The sequence below is a fragment of the Giraffa tippelskirchi genome, chromosome X (assembly GCF_054371585.1).
Source record: "Giraffa tippelskirchi isolate mGirTip1 chromosome X, T2T-mGirTip1v1.2.pri, whole genome shotgun sequence".
Classification (NCBI taxonomy): domain Eukaryota; kingdom Metazoa; phylum Chordata; class Mammalia; order Artiodactyla; family Giraffidae; genus Giraffa; species Giraffa tippelskirchi.
The window spans coordinates 76,995,674-77,022,364 of record NC_137289.1 but is presented as its reverse complement, the minus strand read 5'-3'; the positions used below and the strand labels follow the sequence as shown (position 1 = coordinate 77,022,364).

At 36.8% G+C, this 26,691-nt stretch overlaps 1 protein-coding gene and 1 non-coding gene across 4 annotated transcripts in view; one reads left to right on the top strand and one right to left on the bottom strand.

The window, feature by feature from the left end:
• The window catches only part of LOC145536754 (uncharacterized), a 507,944-nt gene that overhangs the window by 141,132 nt on the left and 340,121 nt on the right, over positions 1–26,691 (top strand). The gene's annotated exons all lie outside the window — the stretch shown is intronic.
• On the bottom strand, positions 8,852–8,923 carry TRNAC-ACA (transfer RNA cysteine (anticodon ACA)). Its single transcript has one exon. It is a non-coding gene; the product is annotated as a tRNA-Cys (tRNA).

Sequence of the window (26,691 nt, the reverse complement as noted above, 5' to 3'; positions counted from 1 at the left end):
GTGACCCATTGTTTGTTTAGTAACACATTGTTTACTTCAGCATACTTGTGCTTTGACAGTTTTTTTTTTCTTGTTGTTTATTTCTAGTCTCATACTATTGTGGTCAGAAGTGTTGTTTGATATGATTTCAACTTCTTAAATTTACTGTGATTGTGTTGTGTCCTAGAATTTGATCTGTCTTGGAGAATTTTTGATAAATATTTGAAAAGAATGTGTATAATGTTGTTCAGGATGGAGTGTTATTTATATGTGACATGTTGGGCTGGATGAAGCACAAGCTGGAATCAAGATTGCCAGGAGAAATATCAACAACCTCAGATATGCAGATAACACCACACTAATGGTAGAAAGTGAAGAGGAAATAAAGAGCCTCTTGATGAAGGTGAAAGAGGAGAGTGAAAATACTGGCTTAAAACTCAATAATCAAAAAATGAAAATCATGGCACATAGTCCCATCACTTCATGGCAAATAGATGGGAAACAATGGAAACAATGACAGACTTTATTTTCTTGGGCTCCAAAATCACTGCAGATGGTGACTGCAGCCATGAAATTAAAAAACACTTGCTCTTCGGAAGAAAATCTATGACAAGCCAAGACAACATATTTAAAAGCAGAGAGATTACTTTGCCAACAAAGATCCGTATAGTCAAAGCTATATTTTTTCCAGTAGTCATGTATGGATGTGAGACTTGGACCATTACGAAGACTGCATGGTGAAGAATTGATGCTTTTGAAATGTGGTGTTGGAGAAGACTCTTGAGAGTCCCTTGAACTGCAAGGAGATCAAAACAGTCAATCCTAAAGGAAATCAGTCCTGAATATTCATTGGAAGAACTAATGCTGAAGCTGAAGCTCCAATACTTTGGCCACCTGATGCTAAGAGCCAACTCATTAGAAAAGAACCTGATGCTGGAAAAGACTGAAGGCAGGAGGAGAAGGGGATGACAGAGGATGAGATGGTAGGATGGCATCACCCACTCAATGGACTTGAGTTTCAGCAAGCTCTGGGAGATGGTGAAGGACTGGGAAGCCTGGTGGGCTGCAGTACATGAGGTTGCAGAGAGTCGAACATTACTGAGAGAGTGAACAACCACAACAACATTAAGTATATTTGGTCTAATGTATCAGCTAAGACCAGTGCTTCCTTACTGATTTCTGTCTGGGTGATCTGTTTATTGATGTAAATGGGGTGTTAAATTTACCTCATATTTCTGTGTTACTTTCCATTTTTCCTTTTAAGTTTGTTAATGTTTACTGTATTTATTTACATACTTTTCTATCTTGGATGCAAATATATTTACAATGATTATATCTTCTTGTTAGATTGATGAGGTTTTCATTATATAATGTCCTTTGTTGTTTCTTATTATGTTATTTGTTTTAAAGTCTATGTTTCCTATAAAAATATACCTAAAACTTTAATGCAAAAAAAAAAATAAAGTCTATGTTTCCTGATGTAAGTATTGCTACTCCAGTTTTCTTTTAATTTACATTTGCATGGAATATCTTTTTTTCATCCCTTCACTATCAGTCCATGGGTGTCTTTAGATTTGAGGTGAGTCTTTCATAGATGACATATAGATGGTCCTTCTTTTTTGTCCATTCTGCCTCTCTATGTCTTTTAATCAGAGCATTTAGTTCATTTATGTTTAAAATAATTATATATAGGTATGTAGTAATTGCCATTTTGGTTATTGTTTTCACACTTTTGTAGTTTTCTTGTTCCTTTCTTCTTTGCTCTCTTCCCTTGTAATTTGATGGCTAGCTTTACAACTATGGCTGGATTATTATTTTCTTCTTTGTGTATCTATTTTAGATTTTGTTGGTTATGTGAAGTATATATAGATTGATGATCCCTTGTGTTCCCTAAGAACTTTCCCTTTTTACTCTTCTCTCCACATTTAATGTTATTGACATCACATTTTGCATCTTCTTGTTTTGTGCATACTTAAAGTGAAGAAGAACTAAAGAACCTCTTGATAAAAGTGAAAGAGGAGAGTGAAAAAGTTAGCTTAAAGCTCAACATTCAGAAAACTAAGATCATGGCATCCAGTTCCATCACTTCATGGCAAATAGATGGGGAAACAGTGGAAACAGTGGCAGACTTTATTTTGGGGGGCTCCAAAATCACTGCAAATGGTGACTGCAGCCGTGAACTTGAAAGACACTTACTCCTTGGAGGGAAAGTTATGACCAACCTAGACAGCATATTAAAAAGCATAGATATTACTTTGCCAACAAAGGTCTGTGTAGTCAAGGCTATGGTTTTTCCAGTAGTCATGTATGGATGTGATCTCTTCATTTGAGGAAAGTCACTATTATAATTGGATACAAAGTCACTTGCTCTTTGAAGAAATAAAAGCATCCTAATGATACAGCAATGTTTTAGTGTTATGATGGGGTGCAAATGGGAAAATTAAAGAGAAAAGATGGCACTTAGCCAACACTGTGGCCTATTCTCGGAATATTTCATGGAATAAATTCCTTCCTGAAGGTAAAAAGAAAACAAGAAAGCTGAGTGCCAAAGAATTTATGCTTTTGAACTGTGGTGTTGGAGAAGACACTTGAGAGTCTCTTGGACTGCAAGGGGATCCAACCAGTCCATCTTAAAGGAGATCAGTCCCGAGTGTTCATTGGAAGGACTGATGTTGAAGCTGAAACTCCAATACTTTGGCCACCTGATGCAAAGGACCCTGATCCTGTGAAAGATTGAAGTCGGGTGGAGAAGGGGATGACAGAGGATGAAATGGTTGGATGGCGTCACTAACTCAATGGACATGAGTTTGGGCAAACTCTGGGAGTTGGTGATGGACAGGGAGGCCTTTGGTGAAATAGTCAGACACAACTGAGTGACTGAACTGAACTGAACTGAACTGAAGTCCTTACTATGGGTGTAGGTAACTTTACTACTGTTGTCTTTTAACCTTTGTACTTTGAGCAGTTCTTTTAATATTTCTTGGGAAGCCAGTTTAGTGGTGTTGAACTCTTAGATTTTGCTTGTCAGGGAAAATCTTTATCTTTCCTTCACATATGAATGATAGTCTTGACTGTTATAGTATTCTTGATTTTAGGTTTTTCCTTTTATCATTTTGAATGTACTGTGCCACTTCCTTCTGCCCTGCAAAACTGCTGCTGAAAAGTCAGCTTAAGTCCTTATAGGAGTTCCTTTCTGTGTAACTAGTTGCTTTTCCCTTGCTACTTAAGATTTTATTTTTATCTGTAATTTTTTTCAATTTTGATTGCACTGTGTCTTGGTGTGGATCTCTTCGGTTTCATACTTTTTAACTCTCTATTCTTCTTGGACTAGATGTACACCTTCCTTCCCAAGTTAGAGACATTTTCAAGTGTTCTCTCTTCGAATATATTCTCTGCCCTCTTTCTCTCTTTCTTCTTTTTCTGAGGCCCTTATAATATAAATGTTAGTATGCTTGATGTTGTTAGAGAATTCTCTTAAACTATCCTTATTTGTTTAAAATCATTTTTTTCTTTCTATTCAGCTTACTTGAGTCCCACCACTCTCTCTCTTCCAGTTTGCTGACCCATTCTTCTGTATTATCTAATCTATTGCATATACCTTACAGTTACTTTTATTTAACTTATCTATTGTGTTCTTCATGTCTATTTAGTTCCTGTTTATATTTTCTAACTGTATGTGAAATTTTTCACTGTGTTCATTCATCCCAAGTTTATTGAACATCTTTATAATTACTAAATTTAACTCTTTATTGGGTAGATTTTCTATCTCCACTAGCTTTTTTCTTCTTCTGGGATTTTATCTTGTTCCTCTTCACTGGAGCATATTCCTGTTACTCCATTTTGTTTAATTCTTAGTTTTTTATTCCTATATATTAAGTAAGTGTGTTACTTTTCCCAGTGTTAAAGAATTGTCTTTTTGTGTAGGAGATGTCTTTTGGGGCCCAGCATCACACTCCCCTCTAGTCACCAAAACTATATGCTCTAGTAGTTCCCCTTGTGTAGGCTCTTCTGTTGTGGTGGGACTGACTAATGTGGACATGCTGGTGGGTGGAGATGGTCCCTGACCCAATTGGCTGCCATCTTTTGCCTCCTGCAGAGGTACTAGTTCACTGGTGGTTGTGACCAGTGTCAGGGCAGCTTCTTGCAGAGACCAGCAAATCCCTGGTCTATTGTTGGGCTACTAGTTGCTAGAGTTGTGGCCCCACATTGCTGATTTTCTGGTCTGGTGTGTCCTGGGACTTGTGCTGACTGGTTTATGGGTGAGTAACACCCATGTGCTAATAGACTCAAGTGAACACTCCAAAATGGCACTTGCTAGCACCAGTGTCTTTATGGTAGAATGACCTTTCAAATGGCTGCCACCAGTATCTATGTCCCCGTAGGATGTCTCAGTTGCCACTTGCCTCTCTGGGAGACTCCAAAATGAGCAAGTATATCGGACCCATACTCCTTTCCAATTACTGCTTCCATACTGGGCCTCAGTGTGTGTAATATTTTCCATGAACCCTATCATAGCAGAGTATTTCATACAGCCCTCTGGCTATCCTATATGCAAGTTCCATTGACCTTTCAAGGCAGATATTCTAGATGCTTGTCTTCCAAGTGTAGGATCCCTTAGCTGAGATATTAGTATGACCCCAGCAGGATCATTTAGTTGTCCTAAGTGGGACTTGGACCCCTAAATACTTTGGGAGAATCTCTGCAATTATGATTGTCCTCCCATTTATGGGTCAACTACACAGAAGTGTGGGTATGCCTATACCACATATCCACCCTTCTTATCCTACTTGTTGTGGTTCCTTCTTTTTATCTTTTGTCATGCAAAATATATTTGTTCTAATTTTTAGGTAGTTCTCATTAATACTTGCTCTGTAAATAAATGTAATTTGAGTGTGCCTGTGGGAAAAAGTGAGCTCAGGATTTCTTACTCTGCCATCTGGGTCACAACCCCATTTCTCAAGCTTTAAATCAGAAAACGTCTGATGTCTTATTTATTAGGTTCACCTAGTGTAAACCCCAAACTGGGAAAGTTCCCCAAAGAAAGTATACAGTTCCTTGCAGTCTTGGCAGAGAATCTGTAATTCAATATCTAGTATACTTTAGGGATTGTCCCCACACCAGATGTTTACCACTTAATCTCTGGAGGTACTTTTTTCCTAAGTGTGCACATCTCCAGCTTTTTCATCGAATCTGGTTGAAAAATAATATTAAGTTTACATGAATAGTCTTCATAACCAGTGTCTTATTATACAATCAGTGACATAATTTATTACATTAATTATGCCATGTGTGAGTATATGCATGCACACATTTACTTATGTCTTTCAATTTAAGGGTATTAAATGCTACCAACACAAATGAATAACAGAGAGCAGAATTTACCCTGTTGAGAGATACAGGATGTGTTTTGATTCCAAATAGCCAGCCCTTAAATAAATGAGATTTAAAGCTCACTCAATTTAGAAATAACTCTAGCTTTACCTCACAAAAAGGTCAAATTGCATTTAAAAACGCAAGAAAATAAAACTTTTGATAGATTGTAGTTACTCAAAATGTGATAGTTGTCCCATTTCCCATGCTCCTGTTCTCATTATTACTTGGTTACTGGATTAGTGAAAGAATAAAATCTGTCTACTGAAATGGGATTAGAGTGTAATCTATGCCTCTGAACAACAGTAAATGTAAATCTGCTTATGTGTTAGATAGAAATTAAGGACCTTTGCTAATGTACCTGTTTTCAGGATACTTTTAAAATAGTTGTTTTCTTATTTTTTTGGAAGTATATATAAAAATTTAACATTAAAATGAATTTTAGTTGTGAAAAACTGTGAAGTTGTCTCCATTGTGGGAATATGTAAACTCTACAGAAGTTGAGAGTAAATTATTAGCATTTGTGACATTTAAGCCAGGATAATGGATTTTCTTTCTAGGTGTAGTACATCATGGATCAGTCAGATGGTATTGAGAACCTGTCAGTCTGTATGAGGACACCATAATAGACATATAAATTCCTCATATTACATGTCAGGAAAATATAGTGGACAAGTTTCTTGCAGAATGCCTAGGTTTCACAGTGATGGCTGTAATATAAATTGTTGATAGAAGTGGCTCATAGCAGTGTTAATATGTGTAATGGTGATGACTTCATACTGCCAGCTTCAGACCATTGAAGCTCATCTAGTTTCAGACAAAAAGTGTTATTTCAGTATACTAAATAACAGTCTGAAAGAACCATTTTAATTCACCTTCATAAGGTGGGCAATTATTAGTACTAACTAGTTAGAGTCATATTTTTCAAAATAGTTCAATATTTTTTCCTGGGAAAAATAGCAAGTTATGTGTGAAGAAGTTCTGTATTCTGAGCTTGATTTAAATAGGGGAATCATAAGATGCCCCTACGGTTGTGGTACAAGTGTCTCAATAATAGACAAGGTTAGTGAGACCTAATCTTTATAAATACTTAATTTGTTCTGGGACTTGAGGTCTGTTGGTTGTTGTCATTCAGTCTCTCAGTCAAGTCTTTGCCACCCCATGGACTGCAGCACCCCAGGCTTCCCTGTCCTTCACAATCTCCCAGAGTTTGCTCAAACTCATGTCCATTGAATCGGTGATACCATCCAACCATCTCATCCTCTGTCATCCCTTTCTCCTCCTGCCTTCAATCTTTTCTAGCATCAGGGTCTTTTCCAATGAGTTGACTCTACGTATCAGGTGACTGGAGTATTGGAGCTTCAGCATCAGACTTTCTAGTGACTTTTAAGACTTGATTTTCTTTAGAATCGACTAGTTTGATCTCGTTGCTATTCAAGGGACTCTCCAGTACCACAGTTCAAAAGCATCAGTTCTTGGGTGCTCAGCCTACTTTATGGTCCAAGTCTCAGATCCATACATGACTACTGGAAAAACCATAGCTTTGACTATATGGACCTTTGTCGGCAAAGTAATGTCTCGGCTTTTAAATATGCTGTCTAGGTCTGTCATACCTTTTCTTCCAAGGAGCAACTGTCTTTTAATTTCATGGCTGTAGTCACCATCTGCAGTGATTTTGGAGCCCCCCAAAATAAAGTATGTCACTCTTTCCATTGTTTCCCCATCTATTTGTCATGAAGTGATGGGACTGGATATCAAACCATCTGCAAGATCAGTCAAACTGCAAGGAGATCAAACCAGTCAATCCTAAAGGAAATCAGTCCTGAATATTCATTGGAAGGACTGATCCTGAAGCTGAAACTCCAATACTTTGGCCACCTGATGTGAAAAACTGACTCATTGGAGAAGACCCTGATGCTGGGAAACATTGAAGGCAGGAGGAGAAGGAGACGAGAGAGGATGAGATGGTTGGATGGCATCACTGACTCGATGGACATGAGTTTGAGCAAGCCCCGGGAGATGGTGATGGACAGGGAAGCCTGGTGTGCTGCAGTCCATGGGATCACAAAGAGTTGGACACAACTGAGTGACTGAACTGAACTAACTAATGAGACTGGATGCCATAATCTTTGCTTTTAGAATGTTGAGTTTTAGGCCAGCTTTTTCACTCTTCTCTTTCATCTTCATCAAGAGGCTCTTTAGCTCCTCTTCATTTTCTGCCATAAGAGTGGTATCATCTACATATCTGAAGTTGTTGGTATTTCTCGCAGCAATCTTGTTTCCAGCTTGAGCTAAATCTGCCTGGCATTTCACATGATGTACTCTGTGAAATTACCACTCAAATATCCAGGAGCCCAGCCACTGTTTCTCAAGAGGAATGTTACTAATATTTGTGGGCGGGGGAAATGTGGGTGTAGATGGGAGGACGCACATCTTCCTTTGAGGGACTATCCTAAACAATGCAGGATGTTTAGCATGACTGACTTCTTCCCACTAAATATCAGTAGTACTCTCTGGTTATTTTGATAGCCAGCAATACCCCTATACATTTCTGTACTACACAGGGAGAATTAGGGGCTGCCTCTGGTTGACATCCACTTAGTCAGTGATGCATTATTAATTTGGATTTGATTTTCATTTACGGGTTTATCTACTGTATTCTGGAACCTGTCTTAGGATCCAAGAAGGGTGCAACAATAAATTTATGCATCTTTGTTAATTTCCATTACCTTTCTTACTAGTGGGGAAACAACATATGTCAGCAAAACAAGTGCAACATAAGTAAGGTAAAAGTGAAAAGAGTGAGAAAAACACAGAAGAAACTGAAATTGATATTTGAAGAAATCTTATGATTATAAGTGAGAGATGATAGGGAAGAATTTGGGTGTGGGACATAGCATAACAAAAGCATAAACATGGGAAAATTCAGAATGCTTGCAGGAATGTGAAGTTTGGCTTATTTGAATGGAGTATTTCTATATGGGGGATAATTTGAATTGGAGCCAGATTACAAAAGCTCTTGAGATCCAATTAAAGTTTTAGGTGTTACTCTTTAGTGTGGAGAGTCATTGAAGTCTTTTGAACGTAGGAGGAAAATTAATCATAATGCAGGCAATTCTTAATGAAACATTAATATTATAGGCTAAATCTGTGGCTAATGACAATAAATTTAGGTGGTAAAATCAGAAACGAAGAGTGAAAAGAAATTCTGCTTAGGCAGCTGAAAAGCCTGCCAATGGCCAAATAGATTGGTGTGCAAAAATGAGGAAAATAGTTTTTCTTTAAATCAAATATAGCAAATAGTTAAAGAGTTGGTATCCATTGATTGGTTAGTGACTCTTGGCTGTCTAAAGCAGTATGTCAAAAGGATGCTAAGTGAAGTTGCTCAGTTGTGTCCAACTCTTTGCGACCCCATGGACTGTAGCCTCCCAGGCTCCTCGGCCCATGGGATTTTCCAGGCATGAATACTGGAGTGGATTGCCATTTCCTCCTCCAGGGGATCTTCCCTACCCAGGGATTAAACCTGGGTCTCCTGCATTGTAGGCAGATGCTTTACCATCTGAGCTACCAGGGAAGGATGCTATGGTTGAACTAAAAAAGGCTTTTGCTGAAGGTGAAAGAAGGGAGCGAAAAAGCTGGCTTAAAACTCAGCATTCAAAAAACTAAGATCATGACATCCAGTCCCATCACTTCATGGGAAACAATGGAAACAGTGACAGACTACTTTCTTGGACTCCAAAATCACTGAAGATGGTGACTGCAGCCATGAAATTAAGACACTTGCTCCTCGGAAGGAAAGCTATGACAAACCTAGACAGCATGTTCAAAAGCAAAGACATTACTTTGCTGACAGAGGTCCGTATAGTCAATGCTGTGGTTTTTCCAGTAGTCGTGTATGGATGTGCAAGTTGGACCATAAAGAAGGCTGAGCGCTGAGGAACTGATGCCTTCAAACTGTGGTGCTGAAGAAGACTCTTGGGAGTCCCTTGGACTTCAAGGAGATCAAACCAGTCAATCCTAAAGGAATCAATCCTGAATATTTATTGGAAGGACTGATGCTGATGCTGAAGCTCCAATACTTTGGCCACCTGATGTGAAGAGCCGACTCATTAGAAAAGACCCTTATGCTGGGAAAGATTGAAGGCAGGAGAAGGAGATGACAGAGGATGAGATGGTTGGATGGCATAACTGTCTCAATGGACATGAGTTTGAGCAGTCCTTGGGAGATAGTGAAGTTCTGGGAGGCCTGGCGTGCTGCAGTCCATGGGGTCACAAAGAGTCAGACACGACTGAGCAACTGAAAAACAACATGGTTGAATCCTAGCTTAAGAAGAGTGTGATGATCAATTAGTTATACCTGATATGGGAATGGAGTTGAGGAGTATAAGGACATATTTGCCATTCCTACAACAGAACAAAGGCTTTTGATCAGATAAGAATTTAGAATGGGATGGGGAGGGAGGTGGAAGGGGGGTTCTGGAAGGGGAAAACATGTACACCCATGGTAGATTCATGTCAATGTATGGCGAAACAAATACAACCTTGTAAAGTTAAAAAATAGAAAATAAACTAATAAAAAAAAAAAAAAGAAAAAGATGAGAGGCACTTCAGACACCTGCTGCTATAGTCTACTATAACTAGGCTGTTATACAGACTTCATTCAAGCTTAGTATGAAATGATATATTGGTTCTAGTTTTTTTCAGTAATAACGATATATTGGTCCTAGTTTTTTTTCCAGTAATAAAAAGCTGTGCACATAGATAATAATTTATTATTAAATGGTGTCTCCCAAAGGTAAAGAGCTCAGTTTATTTAGAAAATATACAATATTGGGAATTTCAGAACCTGATAAAGAATGGCATGAGTTTGGAAGCACAGGAAGCTACATTGCTGATTTATTTACCTGCTTGGTAATGGTAAAACCTGGTTGAAGTTGATTTGCTCCATTTAAAGATGTAGTTCTGTCATTAATCTGAGACCTACCACATTTACATTTCGTTTTCTGTTTTGTTGAATGAATTTCTAATGACAATGGATTCTGAAGTGCTGTTTAATAATATAGTCTAAAAGCTACAACCAGTTTCCACCCCCCAAAAAAAGTAAAAAAAAATCAAAATTGAAATTCATGCAGTGACTTCTAACTCCTGGTATATATGCCATGCTTTTTTGGGGGGAAGTAAGGGATTATATCGTATAGGTGGCGGAAAGGGTAGATATTTTGTCTTGGTTTACTCTTTTTGCTGGAGTAGGACAGGACCAGAAAACAGGGAGTGGGAAAACAGCAGTTTAGGTAGGGGATTATTTATGGATTCTTTTAACCATCTTATTTCCCAATCCTATAGGATTATTGCCATCTAGCTTATCAGTCAGACTTAATTATAAAGAATCTTGGAAGAACTTGGAATTAAGATGGTGATCAATAACATAGATATAATTTCAGTCCATCTATTTATTAAGAGATCCTTTTGAACTATTCATAGAGCAGTTTAGGCCAAGGTTATCTCCTTGCCACACATCCAATCACCAACAGTAATAGTACTACTAGTTCATTGCTTGTGTATTCTGTCTTTTGCACTGTGCTAAATAAGCCCACTTTACTTCCATTGTCTTATTTAATGTTAACAACAACTATGGTCAGGGTGTTATCATTACTTTCATTTTAAACATTTGGAAGTTGGGATTTAGAGAGATGAAGTGGCTTTCCTGAAATCATATAATTAGGGAATGTCAGGGCCTGTACTTGAACTGAGGCAGTTTAGTTTTGGTGTTCTTATTCATAATCATTGCATATACCACTTGTATTATGCATTATATGGATTATGCATTAAACATATACATAATGTCATATATATAGATTATGTTATAATCTAGATCTTTTGTCTGTGTTCTTTCATCAGTTCAATTCTCATTTTCAATCTTTAAATAACTTGCACTTTATTTGGTATGCTTTAAAAATAAAACCCATACATACTCTACTGAATATTTCACACAGTAAGGTACAAGATGGATCTGAGTACTATCCTAGTCTGTATCAATTTTCCCATGTGTATTCAGGAAGCACAGTATTCTTTTGCATCAGTTGTGGTACTGGTGAAACAATTGAGAGACTGAATTATGAGATAATAATATAAATTATTGTAACTCAGCTTTTCTTTTGGGATGTTTTTTGATTTCTTTGGTATTATGTTTTTTGCAAGACACAAATTTAGAATTGATTTTGTATTTTTTTAATTTAATATTCAGTTGCTTAGGAAAAATCCCATGAAGGAACTCTAGATAAATATAATTTAAATAGTCTGATTTTTTTATCAAGAAAATTTAGGGCCATGAATAAACCTTACTCTCAATAAACCTCACTCCAAACAAGTGAGAGGGGTTTCTCCCGTGATATTCATCCATTTCATACAATTACTTCAGTTATCTTAGATACTGTATCTTTATTTATGCTTTTCACCAATATAAATTTAAGGAAATATATATTATTTTATTATTATTGATTCTTATTTACAAGTTTTTAACACTGGAGTTTTCAAAATGTGTGTACATATTTTTCCGTTTTAAAACTTCTATTTTTTTCTGGGCTAGTTTGTCATTCTCTCTTTTTATAAAGTAGAAAGCGAGTGAACATTAGTTATTTGTTAATTAAAACACTGTCTCATTGTAATGTCCTGTTTTTATATGAAAAAAATAGTTAAAATGCATTATATAAAGCCTTAATATGTGTTAAACATTGAAGTCATATGTGTATGAACAGGTGTGAGCTGACGTATTGGGTAGCAATGAATAATATCATGGCTGACAGCAGTGGATATTGAAAGAAGTGCAAGGGACCCAAGAGCAGCTTTTCTTATTCTGCAATATAATCTGGCATCTGTTTTGTAAATGACTTATGTTGAGGCAAAGAGGTAACCTCTAAACAGCAACAAAATTGGAACCCAACAATTTTTTTTTCAACATTTAATATTCACTTTGTGACTCGTTTATGTAAACAATTTAATCAGCCTACCTAACTCCACTTCATAATTTGACATTTGATTATTTTTTAGTGCTCTTAGAAATATCTTTATTACAAGTGTTCTTATGCATTACAGTATATGCACTGCACAATGGGCATAATTACCATTCACTGACAACAAATACACTCTTCTCTTAGTAGTATGAAAGTAGTGTTCTTCCAAACATTTTAATCAGAAATGTTCTTAAACACCACTCTACATACATTGAAGAAAATGTGTAACTTCTGTTGATAGATATAATACTGATATTTTGTTGTTGTTCAGTCACTGAGTTGTATCCTACATTTTGTGACCCTGTGGTCTGCAGCACACCAGGCTTCCCTGTCCTTCACTAACTCCTGGAGTTTGCTCAGACTCATGTCTATTGAGTCGGTGATGCTATCCAACCATCTCATCCTCTGTCGTCCCCTTCTCCTCCTGCCTTCAATCTTTCCCAGCATCAGGGTCTTTTCCAGTGAGTTGGCTCTTCGCATCAGGTGGTCAAAGTATTGGAGCTTCAGCTTCAGTTATCAGTCCTTTCAATGAATATTCAGGATTGATTCCTTTAGGATTGACTGCTTTGATTTCCTTGCAGTCCAATGGGCTCTCAAGAGTCTTCTCCAGCACCACAATTCAAAAGCATCTATTCTTTGGTGCTCAGCCTTCTTTATCGTCCAATTCTTACATCTGTACATGACTACTGGAAAAATCATAGCTCTGACTATGTGGGCCTTTGTCAGCTAAGTAATGTCTCTGCTTTTTAATACGCTTCCTAGGTTTGTCTTAGCTTTCCTTCTGTGGGGCAAGTGTCTTTTAATTTCATGGCTGCAGTCACTGTCCGCAGTGATGTTGGAGCCCAAGAAAGTAAAATCTGTCACTGTTTCCACTTTACCCTCTTCTATTTGCCATGAGGTGATGGGACCAGATGCCATGATCTTAGTTTTTTGAATGTTGAGTTTCAAGTCAACTTTTTCACTCTCCTCATCAAAAGGCTCTTTGTTCCTCACTAATCAATAGTGTCCTTAGAAACATCTTTGTTACAAGTGTTCTTAAACAGTTCATCACAAGCATTGCAGAATGTGTAACTACCATTCACTGATACTACAGTCTTCTCTAAATAGTATGCAAGTAGTAGATATTTGATAAATAGCAACATAAACCATTAAAAATTATGAAACATATCTGCTGCAAAATGCACATATATACATACACAAATTAACAAGCACTCTTGGATCTTCAAGTATATATTAAATGTCTATTATACATTTACTGTTAATTATCTATGCTAATGGTTTCATTAAGAAGATAACAGAATTGACTTTGTGTGCTATTTCAAATAGATATTTTAGTTATAATTCTCAATATTTAGGTAAAGTTTTACCATAACTTGCTCATCTAGTTTTGAAATTTTATAGTATATGTTTTCCTTCATGCCAGTGTATTTCTACAATCTTCTTACTGAACTTTAAGTTATATCAGATTTGTTTAGCATATTTCTTATGTATGACTTTTGTTCTGTAACATCAAATCAAAGTGACAGTTTTCTGTTGGTGCCAGGTTAGTTTTGTACGTTTGAAATTCCTGGCTATCTCTGGATTCTGATTTTATAGTTTGTTCATAGTAATATGTCTATATTCTATCACATACAGATTTTCTGACTTGCTAATTTGAAGAAGCTATCAGTTAAAATGCTAACAATTATCTGTTGCTTTAAATTCAGTAAATGATGTGCTTATGAATTGCACTTGATGTCTTTTGGGGCCTTTTTATTTTCCTATTTCACATTTACATCAATTCCTTATAAAATATAGATGAATAGGATTTTCTTAATTGTTAAGTTTCAGAATATTTGAAATGCTTTTGGCTATAGATGCATATCTTTAATTTTGGGTTGTGGTCTTGGTTTAAATAATTTGTATAGCCCATCTCTGACTGATACAACTCAGCAGCATAGACTTTTCCCTGAATCCTTTAAAGTATTTTTTTATATCCTCTTCCAGATAAAGTCATAGCACATAGAATTAAGAATCTGAATTAGACTCAAAATAACATTATATTAATCCAGGTTCAGTATAGTGGATTGCAGGAACATAAAACTTTGATTGATGAAGCAAAATTACATGCTATTTACAGTTGTAAGAATTACTGGGTTGTAATTTCATCCTGTAGGACATGTGTGTGAAGACATTACCCAGTCACTCAAATTCATTCTGGTCTCTCACCTCTCTGATTAACAAATGCCTACCACGATTCTTATTCATTTCACTTATGAGCATATTGCTTTTAGTGTGGCATGCATTTTATTAATATCTTGTGTGTTGTTGTTTAGTTGCCTAAAGAAGTTGTTATTTAAATGCAGAGATTGTGTTCTGTTTCTTCCTTTGCTTCACGATTTTTAACAACTTGTGTATATTGAAAGCATTCATTAAATCTTTGGTGAACAGTGAATTAGTGAAATTAAGGAATGATGATTTGTACAGACAGATTATGCTCATTACAAAAGTTCAGAGCTGTGGATAGCTGGCTGCACTTAGATTAATCTGAGATTGTGGTCAGCTGTCTCGTATATCTTCGAGCATGCCATTTTAGAAGATATTTTTGGGATCTCTAAAAGCTATTCACAAATCTTAGGCCATCTCAGTTACTAAGAAAAGTAGAACAGCATATTGGTTAAGAGCATGGCATCTAGATTTTATCTTATTGTATTTAAATCCTGATTCAGCCACTTACAGGCTTATGTATCCTTAAGTAAGTGATTTAACTCTCCTTGAGTTAGTTTTTACATCTGTAAAATGGGGAGAATGAAAATTCCTCTGTCACAGAGTTGTTTTGAGAATTGAGTCCATATATGAAATATGCTTAGAACAGTGGCAAATATTAATTCTTATTATGACAGGAGGTCTTGTAGTTTCTTAAGCTAAAAAATTTCTCCATTTTTATTTATAAGTAAAACACATAGACTCATCTTGATAACTTGTCAATCCCCATAAATATAAAATGGAGTTATGACTATATTATGATATATTAATTATTCATACATCGGCAAATTAGATTTAAATTTCATACAAGCACATGCATGAACATATTCACACATATAATATTTAAGAATATTACTGTGACCTAATTTGTAAATCAATACTGTTTATAGTAAATTCTGATGAGACAAAGTGGTATGGGATAAGAAGGGCAAATCTGGGTAGGGCTGGGTGTGTATGTCGTATAAATCAGCTTGAAAGTCACAAATATTCAGATTGATAACTTAGTATTCAATAATAAATTCCATCCTTGGCAATAATTGGAACATCACCACTATGTCTGTGATAATGGATATAAAAATACAGATTGTTTTAAAACCCCAAAGTTTGTGAGACAGATATTGGGAATGAGTTTTCTGCTTTTAATCTTTGGTCTCATTTTTAAGGTACCTGCCAACTGACTATAGAATTTTAATCAATTCTTAAGGTTCCTAAATAACTCCTTGGATGTCTGCAATGGATTTTATGCATCATGTGATTTAGTCTCTTTAGCCTTCATGGTTCTTTAAGGAAATGACCACGTCTCTGATTAGCAAAGTTTTCAATGCTTATAGCCTGACGTATGTTTATCAAACAAACTTGTTATTTATGTCATTAATAGCTCAAAGTGTCATGTATAAATGAAGGCCAAAATGATATGTATGGACTTCATCCAAAATCCAGTGATCCAAAGATGCAGGCTATTGATTGGTAAAACTATGGAACTTGTTTGAAGTCCATATCCGTTATCCAGTCCATATCTTTCCTAAGTAATTTTTTTAAATTGTTTAATTTATTTTTAAAAATTTGTATAGAGGTATAGCCAATTAACAAACAATGTTGTGATAGTTTCAGGTGTACAGCAAAGGGACTCAGCCATACATATATATGTATCCATTCTCCCTCAAACTCTCATCCCATCCAGGGATGCAAGAATTTTTCAATCAATGTGGAATATAACATCAACGAATTGAAGAATAAAAACCATATGATCATCTCAGTAGATGGGAAAAAGGTTTTTGATAAAATTTTGTACCCATTTATTATTAAAGAAAAAACTCTCGAGAAAGTGGGCACAGAGGTAACATGCATATGTGCATGTTAAGTCTCTTCAGTTGTGTCAGACTCTGACCCTATGGACTTTAGCCTCCTAGTCTCTGTCCATGGGATTCTCCAGGCAGGAATACTGGAGTGGGTTGCCACGCCCTCCTCCAGGGGATCTTCTCGACTCAAGAATGGAACCAAGATCTCTTAATGTCTCTTGCATTGGTAGGTGAGTTCTTTACCGCTAGGGCCACCTGTGAAGCCCAGAGGGAACATACATCAACATAATAAAGGCTGTATAAAATAAAAGTACAGCTAGCATCTAAATAAGTTTTAATAAAAGCCTTTGAAAAAAGTAAAGCCAAAGTAACCTGGTAGAGATAGCTGACATTTATTATATCAGATATTCAGTCATCTACAGAAAGCAGGTTATTTTATTAACTTTGTTTATATCACGATTTCTTAATTTATTTCTACAGACTTATTGACAGTATATTATATTCTAGTGCAAATATCTGCTGCAGTTCATAAAACAGAATGTGGAATGTGGTACATATGAAATATTCAGAGCAATATAATTACTATCATACATACATGAGAAGTAAACAAAAGCTAAAATTCTCCCTGATAAGTCATCCAACTTTCACATGTAGTTAGAGGGAAGTCCCAAGTATGAGCACCATCCACAAAAATGTTTATCTAATTCTATTGAACATAACTCTATATCATTTTCCCCTAGACAATTACTGACATTAAAACTGACCCATACATAATTCAATTAATCTTTTTATCATATTCAATCACTCTAATGAAATTAGTTCACCAAAATCTTCTATAAATTAATAGGAAGATTACTTTGAGATATTTCGCTTTCAAATTTCTTTTGGCATGGTTACACAACTTCCTCTTGATATTTCTAATTTACTAATCAAACACTTATTTCTCTTCATTTAATGAAAGGAAACAATGAACTTGAAAAATAACCTTAGAGTGAGAAATACACTCAAGCTTAGGTAGATAGTTTGCAAATGTCTGAATAATATTTCTGGTTATTTTCTACATTGAGGAAGAGAATTTTTCTCTATCATGAAGCTCCAAGTGGGAGAAATGGGAATTCTGAATAAATATCTACATTGATGGAAGTTGGGTTATTCCAAGTGATTTCACTTCTTTAAATTAAAAATACAGTAAGAAACCTTACTAATTTATGAGTAATCAAGGGTAAGGCCTGTCTGAATATGTAGCAGTAGAGAATTATAAACATTTAAAATAAATGTAGTTATAAACCTTTAAAGAGCAGATTGTAAAGAGAATGAAACTAACAAAATAAGTTAATAGAGGTTGTTTGTGTGTGTGTGTGTAGCATGTGCACACGATCTCAGTTATGTCTGACTCTTTGAGACCCCATGGACTGTAGCCCACCAGGCTCCTCTGTCCATGGAATTTTCCAGGAAGGAATACTGCAGCAGGTTGCAGTTTCCTTCTCCAGTAGACTCAGGGATTGAACCCACGTCTCTTGTGTCTCCTGCATTGGTAGGCCAGTTCTTTACCAGCCGAGTCACCAGGGAAGCCCAGTTACCAGTAGACCTTGTTTTAATAAATAGATAAGAATTCAAACATGATTTAATTAGCATATCAGCATAATTAAATACATATGTGCACTTGACAAGTTATAAAACGCAGTTTAAATATTCCTCATGAAATCTTATTTACATTATCTTATTAGTTAACAAATTTTCTAAAGATATTGTAAAGGTAATCATTCCCCTGGCTTAATTATTTTTTAAAATACAAAGTAATGGAATCTGTATTAATTAACTTATACTGTTATTTCCCAGAGTGTGAATTAGCCATACTCACTATAGCTCAGTCGGTAAAGAATCTGCCTGCAATGCAGGAGATGGGTTCAGTTCCTGGGTTGCAAAGATCCTCTGGAGAAGGAAATGGAAACCCACTCTAGTATTCTTGCCTGGAGAATCCCATGGACAGATGAGCCTGGCAGGCTACGGTCCATGGGATCACAAGAGTCGGACACAACTTAGTGACTAAACCACCACTATCATAGGGAAGCTCAATATCAAATTTCAAGCAAATTATAAGTTAATTGGTGCTATATCCACTTAACTACTATTATTAATATGAATAACCAAAGGTGAATGATAATTTCATAGTTTATTTATAGTCTTCTGATGATTTAGTTATTCATAGCTCAGCAACCTTTCATGTCAGTTATATTAATTTATTTTCTCCATTATATAATACATTGTGTTATGTATTTATGTTTCCTCTAGTTTCTCTCTAAATAGATCTGAATATATGTGGAAGAAGCAGTTCACTAAAACATATATCTGAGAAATGTGGATTTTTTTTTTAATGTTTTGAATATAGTTTTGAAGCACTTCATCCAAGAGTTTGTACCCTCCCAAAATAGTTGACATATATTTAACTATGTAGATTTGTTGTTGATAAAATTCCTAATATCAAAGCACTCACAAATCAAAAACTGTATTTTATCTCACTTCACTTAAGTTCTTTTTCGGTATTATTATAACAGATTCTAAATATATTTTAGTTATTCTTGCTGACTGTTCTTGTATATTTAATAGGATCTCTTTAGAGAGTTAAATTTTGCACTTAAGCATTTTTTGTAAAGACCTATAAAAATTGTCCTTCCTAAGCCTTTTTCACTAAAGATGCTACATTTAAGATGGAGTGGTGAAATAAAGGGTGTAAACAGCTCTTTGATAATGACAAAAGAGCCACAAGCAAGTCTATTCCCATAAAATTGTGTAGCTACCTTCACAAGGATGTATAGTCTCTATTTTCCTGACATCTCCTTAACTCCTTTGTGTCTCTTTCAGAGTTGATCATAGTTTTCTTGTATATTGAGAAAATTTTGAAAGAGCAGAAATAAATGGCGAGAAGCTACTTAATATCACACAGCAAAAACTTAATAAACTTGGCATAATCCTAAATGCCCACTAGGATATCATATTAAAAGCAGTCACTAATATCTATAAAAAAGTGAGTATAGCTGTGTACTATATTGCCTGTCTTTCTAGCTGAAAAGAAATTAATTAAAGGGAAAAAGTGTGCTACATGATCTACAGTAAAATGCAGCTTATTGCCTTTTCAGTTCAAAGGTTATTTTGACTGATATGGTCTCTAATTACTCTGCTTAAGAATTCTGTGGGCCTCTGTATTTGAATCATGGCACTGTCTGAAGTGGTTGATATTGCTTACTCTGCCTTGAAGATGTACCCCATAATTCTTGGGAAAACTCAAGGATAATCTTCATAAAGTTACTTTCTCCTAGAAATGAATGTCAGAGGTGTAAGTTCTTGAAAATTATTAATAGCTCAAAAATTCCTCTAAGATCAAAGGATTTAGAAGAAAGCTACATATACTGACCCTCTAAATGAATCAAAGAATAATGAGGGAGTTATCAAGTCCAGGTCCAGTATTCCAGACAGCTAATTTGCACCTAGAAATAGAATTGCCATTTTACATAAGAGTCAAGTCAACCAAAAACCGAATAATAAATACAAAGGGCAAACTTATGACTATTTAACAAACATAAAAAGGGCTTGGAGTTTTTCATTATTTCAGGGTTGTGAACATGCTAAAATCCAACCATCAATTCAACAAATATTTATTGAAGACTTTACTTGGGTAATTCAAGCACTGTTATATGCTTAATTGTGTCTAGTGTGTTTTATTTGACAGTCTTAAAATTTTATTTCTAAGATATTTTAAAATATTGTAATATGTCATGTCTCTTTTGAATAAATTTTATCCTTCCACTTTTTCTGTAAGCACAGTATATTGAGAAAATTTTTTAAAAATAAAGTCTCTTTGTATCTTTTCCTTCATATTCCAGTTAAAGTTTACAAGACTTTAACAATAAGTATATTTGATTATACTTTGTATCCTATTAAGTTAGGTATTCAACTGAAACTATTAACTAACAAACACCATGAGAATTCTTACATACTGCCTGAAATGGTGTACATCCTAAAAGGGCTCAGTTTTAGCAATTGTTTAGACTGTTTAAACACCAGTTAATTTCTATATGGAACACTTATACTAGAGACTAGTGATCATATCAAGGGTTCAGGTAGTTTTTCCCTACAGTGTAGAATACCATTTTAAAATATTTAATGAGGGGAAAACTTTCACAGTACCAATTTCTTCTTGTTAGCCAGCGATTCTCTAAAATATCTTGGCATCAAAACTCAGATCCTCCTTGTTCTCAGAAAATCCCATAAACTTATTTTTGTGATTGTGCTACCATATTACCCATCACCAGCAGCATGTTTCTTCTTCTTCTTTTTTTTTTCTTAATTGAAGTATATTTGAGGTTTCTTCAGTGGCTCAGTGGTAAAGAGCCCGCCTGCAAAGCAGGAACTGTAGGAGATGTGGGTTCAATCCCTGGGTCGGCTAGATACCCTGGAGGAGGGCATGGCAGCTCACTCTAGTATTCTTGCCTGGAGAATCCCATAGACAGAGGAGCCTGGTGGGCTACAGTCCACGGGGTGCCAAAGAGTCAGACATGACTGAGCGAAGGAGCATGAATGCATAGTTGTTTACATTGTTGGGTTAGTTTCTGCTGTACAATGAAGTGAATCAGCTATATGAATACATATATCCCTTCGCTCTTGGACCCCCTCTCCCAATTCCACTTATCTAGGTCACCATGGGCACCAAACTGAGCTCCCCATGCTATACAGCATGTTCCACCACCTATCTGTTTTGCACACCAGTTCAGTTCAGTCTCTCAGTCATGGCCGACTCTTTGTGACCCCATGAACCACAGCACGCCAGGCCTCCCCGTCTATCACTAGCTCCCAGAGTCCACCCAAACTCATGTCCATGGAGTCGGTGATGCCATCCAACCATCTCATCCTCTGTCGTCCCCTTCTCCTCCTGCCCTCAATCTTTCCCAGCATCAGGGTCTTTTCCAATGAGTCAGGTCTTTGCATCAGGTAAAGTATTGAAGTTTCAGCTTCAACATCGGTTCTTCAAATGAATATTCAGGACTGATTTCCTTTAGGATGGACAGGTTGGATCTCCTTGCAGTCCAAGGGACGCTCAAGAGTTTTCTCCAACACCACAGTTCAAAAGCATCAATTCTTCTGTGCTCAGCTTTCTTTATAGTCCACCTGTCACATCCATACATGACTACTGGAAAAAACATAGCCTTGACTAGACGGACCTGTGTTGACAAAGTAATGTCTCTGCTTTTCAATATGCTGTCTAGGTTGGTCATAACTTTCCTTCCAAGGAGTAAGCGTCTTTTAATTTTATAGCTGCAATCACCATCAGCAGTGATTTTGGAGCCAAGAAAAATAAAGTCAGCCACTGTTTCCACTGTTTCCCCATCTAATTGCCATGAAGTGATGGGACCGGATGCCATGATCTTAGTTTTCTGAATGTTGAGCTCCAAGCCAACTTTTTCACTCTCCTCTTTCACTGTCATCAACAGGCTCTTTAGTTCGTCTTCACTTTCTGCCATAATGTTGGTGTCATCTGCATATCTGAGGTTATTGATATGTCTCCTGGCAGTCTTGATTCCAGCTTGTCCTTCTTCCAGCCCAGCGTTTCTCATGATGTACTCTGCATATAAGTAAAATAAGCAAGGTGACAATATATAGCCTTGACGTAGGTTTTTTCCTATTTGGAACCAGTCTGTTGTTCCAAGTCCATTCTAACTATTGCTTCCTCACGTGCATACAGGTTTCTCAACAAGCAGGTCAGGTGGTCTGGTCTTCCTATCTCTTGAACAATTTTCCACAGTTTATTGTGATCCACACAGTCAAAGGCTTTGGCATAGTCAATAAAGCAGAAATAGATGTTTTTCTGGAACTCTCTTGCTTTTTCAATGATCCAGCGGATATTGGCAATTTGATCTCTGGTTCCTCTGCCTTTTCTAAAACCAGCTTGAACATCTAGAATTTCACGGTTCACGTATTGCTGCAGCCTGGCTTGGAGAATTTTGAGCATTACTTTACTAGCATGTGAGATGAGTGCAATTGTGTGGCAGTTCGAGCATTCTTTGGCATTGCCTTTCTTTGAGACTGGAATGAAAACTGACCTTTTCCAGTCCTGTGGCCACTGCTGAGTTTGCCAAATTTGCTGGCATATTGAGTGCAGCACTTTCACAGCATCATCTTTCAGGATTTGAAATAGCTCAACTGGAATTCCATCACTTCCACTAGCTGTGTTTGTAGTGATGCTTCCTAAGGCCCACGTGACTTCACATTCCAGGATATCTGGCTCTAGGTGAGTGATCACACCATCGTGATTATCCGGGTCATGAAGATCTTTTTTGTACAGTTCTTCTGTGTATACTTGCCACCTCTTCTTAATATCTTCTGCTCCTCTTAGGTCCCTACAATTGCTGTCCTTTATTGAGACCATTGTTGCATGAAATGTTTCCTTGGTATCTCTAATTTTCTTGAAGAGATCTCTAGTCTTTCCCATTCTATTGTTTTCCCTTATTTCTTTGCACTGATCACTGAGAAAGGCTTTCTTATCTCTCCTTGCTATTCTTTGGAACTCTGCATTCAAATAGGTATATCTTTCCTTTTCTGCTTTTTTTTTTAACTTCCCTTCTTTTTGCAGCTATTTGTAAGGCCTTCTCAGACCGCCATTTTGCTTTTTTGCATTTCTTTTTCTTGGAGGTGATCTTGATTCCTGTCTCCTGTACAATGTCACGAACCTCTGTCCATGTTCATCAGGCACTCTGTCTATCAGATCTAGTCCCTTAAATCTATTTCTCACTTCCACTCTATAGTTACAAGGGATTTTATTTAGGTCATACCTGAATGGTCTAGTGGTTTTCTCCACTTTCTTCAATTTCAGTCTGAATTTGGCAATAAGGAGTTCATGATCTGAGCCACAGTCAGCTCCCAGTCTTGTTTTTGCTGACTGTATAGAGCTTCTTCATCTTTGGCTGCAAAGAATATAATCAGTCTGATTTCGATGTTGACCATCTGGTGGTGTCCATGTGTAGAGCCTTCTCTTGTGTTATTGGAAGAGAGCGTTTTCTATGACCAGTGTTTTCTCTTGGCAAAACCATATTACCCTTTTCCCTGCTTCATTCTGTACTCCAAGGCCAAATTTGCCTGTTATTCCAGGTGTTTCTTGACTTCCTACTTTTGTATTCCAGTCCCCTATAATGAAAAGGACATTTTTGGGGGGTTTTTGTTCTAGAAGGGCTTGTAGGTCTTCATAGAACTGTTCAACTCCAGCTTCTTCAGCATTACTGGTTGGGGCATAGACTCGGATTACCGTGATATTGAATGATTTGCCTTGGAAATGAACAGCAATCATTTTGTTGTTTTTGAGATTGCCTCCAAGTACTGCATTTCAGACTCTCTTGTTGACTGTGATGGCCACTCCATTTCTTCTAAGGAATTCCTGCCCACATTAGTAGATATGATGGTCATCTGAGTTAAATTCACCCATTCCAGTCCATCTTAGTTTGCTGAATCCTAGAATGTTGATGTTCACTCTTGTCTTCTCCTGTTTTTCCACTTCCATTTTGCTTTGATTCATGGACCTAACATTCCAGGTTCCTATGCAGTATTGCTCTTTACATCATCGAACCTTGCTTCTATCATCAGTCCCATCCACAACTGTGTGTTGTTCTTACTTTGGCTCCATCCCTTCATTTTTTCTGGAGTTATTACTCCACTGATCTCTAGTAGCATTTTGGGCACCTACCAACTTGGGGAGTTGTCCTATCAGTGTCATATCATGTTGCCTTTTGATACTGTTCATGGGTTTCTGAAGGCAAGAATACTGAAGTGGTTTGCCATTCCCTTCTCCAGTGGACCACATTCTGTCAGACCTTTCCACCATGACCCGTCCATCTTGTGTGGCCCCACACGGCATGGCTTAGTTTCATTGAGTTAGACAGGCTGTGGTCCATGTGATCAGATTGGATAGTTGTCTGTGATTGTGGTTTCAGTCTGTCTTCCCTCTGATGCCCTCTCTCAGTGCCTACTGTCTTACTTGGTTTTCTCTTACCTTGGATGTGGGGTATCTCTTCACGGCTGCTCCAGCAAAGCACAGCCACTGCTCCTTACCATGGACTTGGGGTAGCTCCTCCTGGCCACCCCCCTGACCTTGGGCATGGACTCTACTCAATACTCTGTAATAATCGAGATTGAAAAGAATTTTAAAAAGAATAGCTACATATATGTGTATAATTGAATCGCTTTGCTATACACCTGAAACTATACGTTGTTAATCAACTATACTCCAATATAGTGTAAAATTTATGAAAAGAAGTGTAAATAAAAAGAAATAAATAGTGGTAAAAAACAACCAGATTTTTCCACACACTCTGTATTCCAATTTTGTGGGACTCAAATATGTGAGAAGTCAGGTTTCTCTAATCAGAATTTAAGAGAGGGAAATTTGAAAGCTAACACCATAAAAGGTGATAGTGGAAACCTTGGGAGGTGTTGATGAAGAGGATCAGAAAGCTCAATTCGGAGATTTTGAGATAAAATCTTAATAGCATTGTTTGACTTTATGTAGCAAGGAATCATTTATAAACTACTATCCCATATTTGGGAAGCCTCAGTGGCTCAGTGGTATGGAATCCTCCTGGAGTGTAGGAGACAGGGATTCAATCCCTGGGTTGGGAAGATCCCCTGGAGAAGGAAATGGCAAAAAATATCCCCTTATTCTAGTCTGATTTTAACAGATTTGGTAGATAAGAGAACAATAGACATTCTAAAACACACACAAAAGGAAAGATTTCTTTTTAAATGATGAAAAAAGTAAAAGTATTTCAGGGATAGATGCTGTCAGGAGCTGTGGGTTCGATCTCTGGAGAAGGAAATGACAATCCACTCCAGTATTCTTGCGTGGGTGATCTCATGGGCAGGAGCGCATGGCAGGCTATTGTCCATGGGACTTAGCAACTAAACAACAAACTACTTCAGGGATAGATGCCATCATGCCCATTTTATAGATGAAAAAACTAAGGGTCATAGAGTTTAATTATTTGCTTCATGATTCTCGATGAATAAATCATGGCGATGGATCTAGAATTCAGGTCTTCTGGCTCAGTATTCTTACCACCCAGTTGAAGCAAGAAGCAAAGAAAGAGTGAAGAGGAGTGAAGGAGAGAATGAGATGGATGAGAGGGATCTAGAGACTAGACTATCAGAAGAATCAGGAAAATATTAGACGTTATAGAGATATGTTAGAGAAGACTCTTATGAGTCCTTTGGATTGCATGGAGATGAAACCAGTCAATCCTGAAGGAAATCAGTCCTGAATATTCATTGGAAGGACTGATGCTGAAGCTGAAGCTCCAATACTTTGGCCACCTGATGTGATGAATGGACTCACTGGAAAAGATTCAGATGCTGGGAAAAATTCAAGGCAGGAGGAGAAGTGGTGACAGAGGTTGAGATAGTTTAATGGCATCACCAACTCGATGGACATGAGTTTGAGTAAGCTCTGGGAGTTGTTAATGGACAGGGAAGCCTGGCGTGCTGCAGTCCATGGGATCACAAAGAGTCAGATATGACTGAGTGACTGAACTTAACTGAACTGATGGAGATATATATGAGGAGGACATTGTAATCAGAGTTAAATGTTAAAAAAGATGTAAAATTTAAATTTATCATTAATTCTGAGCAGTATAGTTTGAGGCAAAGTATTTTCTGATGTTAAAAAGGACATATGTTTGACAGGGAAATATAGGTCAACCAAATATAATAAACTTGTTTGTGTTACTTTTGTTTGAGCCTTCTTAAATATATCATTTGCTCATGGGCTATTACTATCATCAGGTTTGCATATTTAAAGTCAACAAAACAAGTATTGATATTTCATACTTACCTGTATTAATCTTTTCTTGATTAATATAATATCATCCTGTATCTACTAAATACCCCAGCAATCCCACTGCTAGACATACACACCGAGGAAACCAGAATTGAAAGAGACACGTGTACCCCAGTGTTCATCACAGCACTGTTTACAATAGCCAGGACATGGAAGCAACCTAGATATCCATTGGCAGACGAATGAATAAGAAAGCTGTGGTACATATACACACTGGAATATTACTCAGCTATTAAAAAGAATGCATTTGAATCAGTTCTAATGAGGTGGATGAAACTGAAGCCTATTATACAGAGTGAAGTAAGTCAGAAAGGAAAACACCAGTACAGTATATTCACGCATATATATGGATTTTAGAAAGATGATAACGATGACCCTACATGTGAGACAGCAAAAGAGACACAGATGTAAAGAA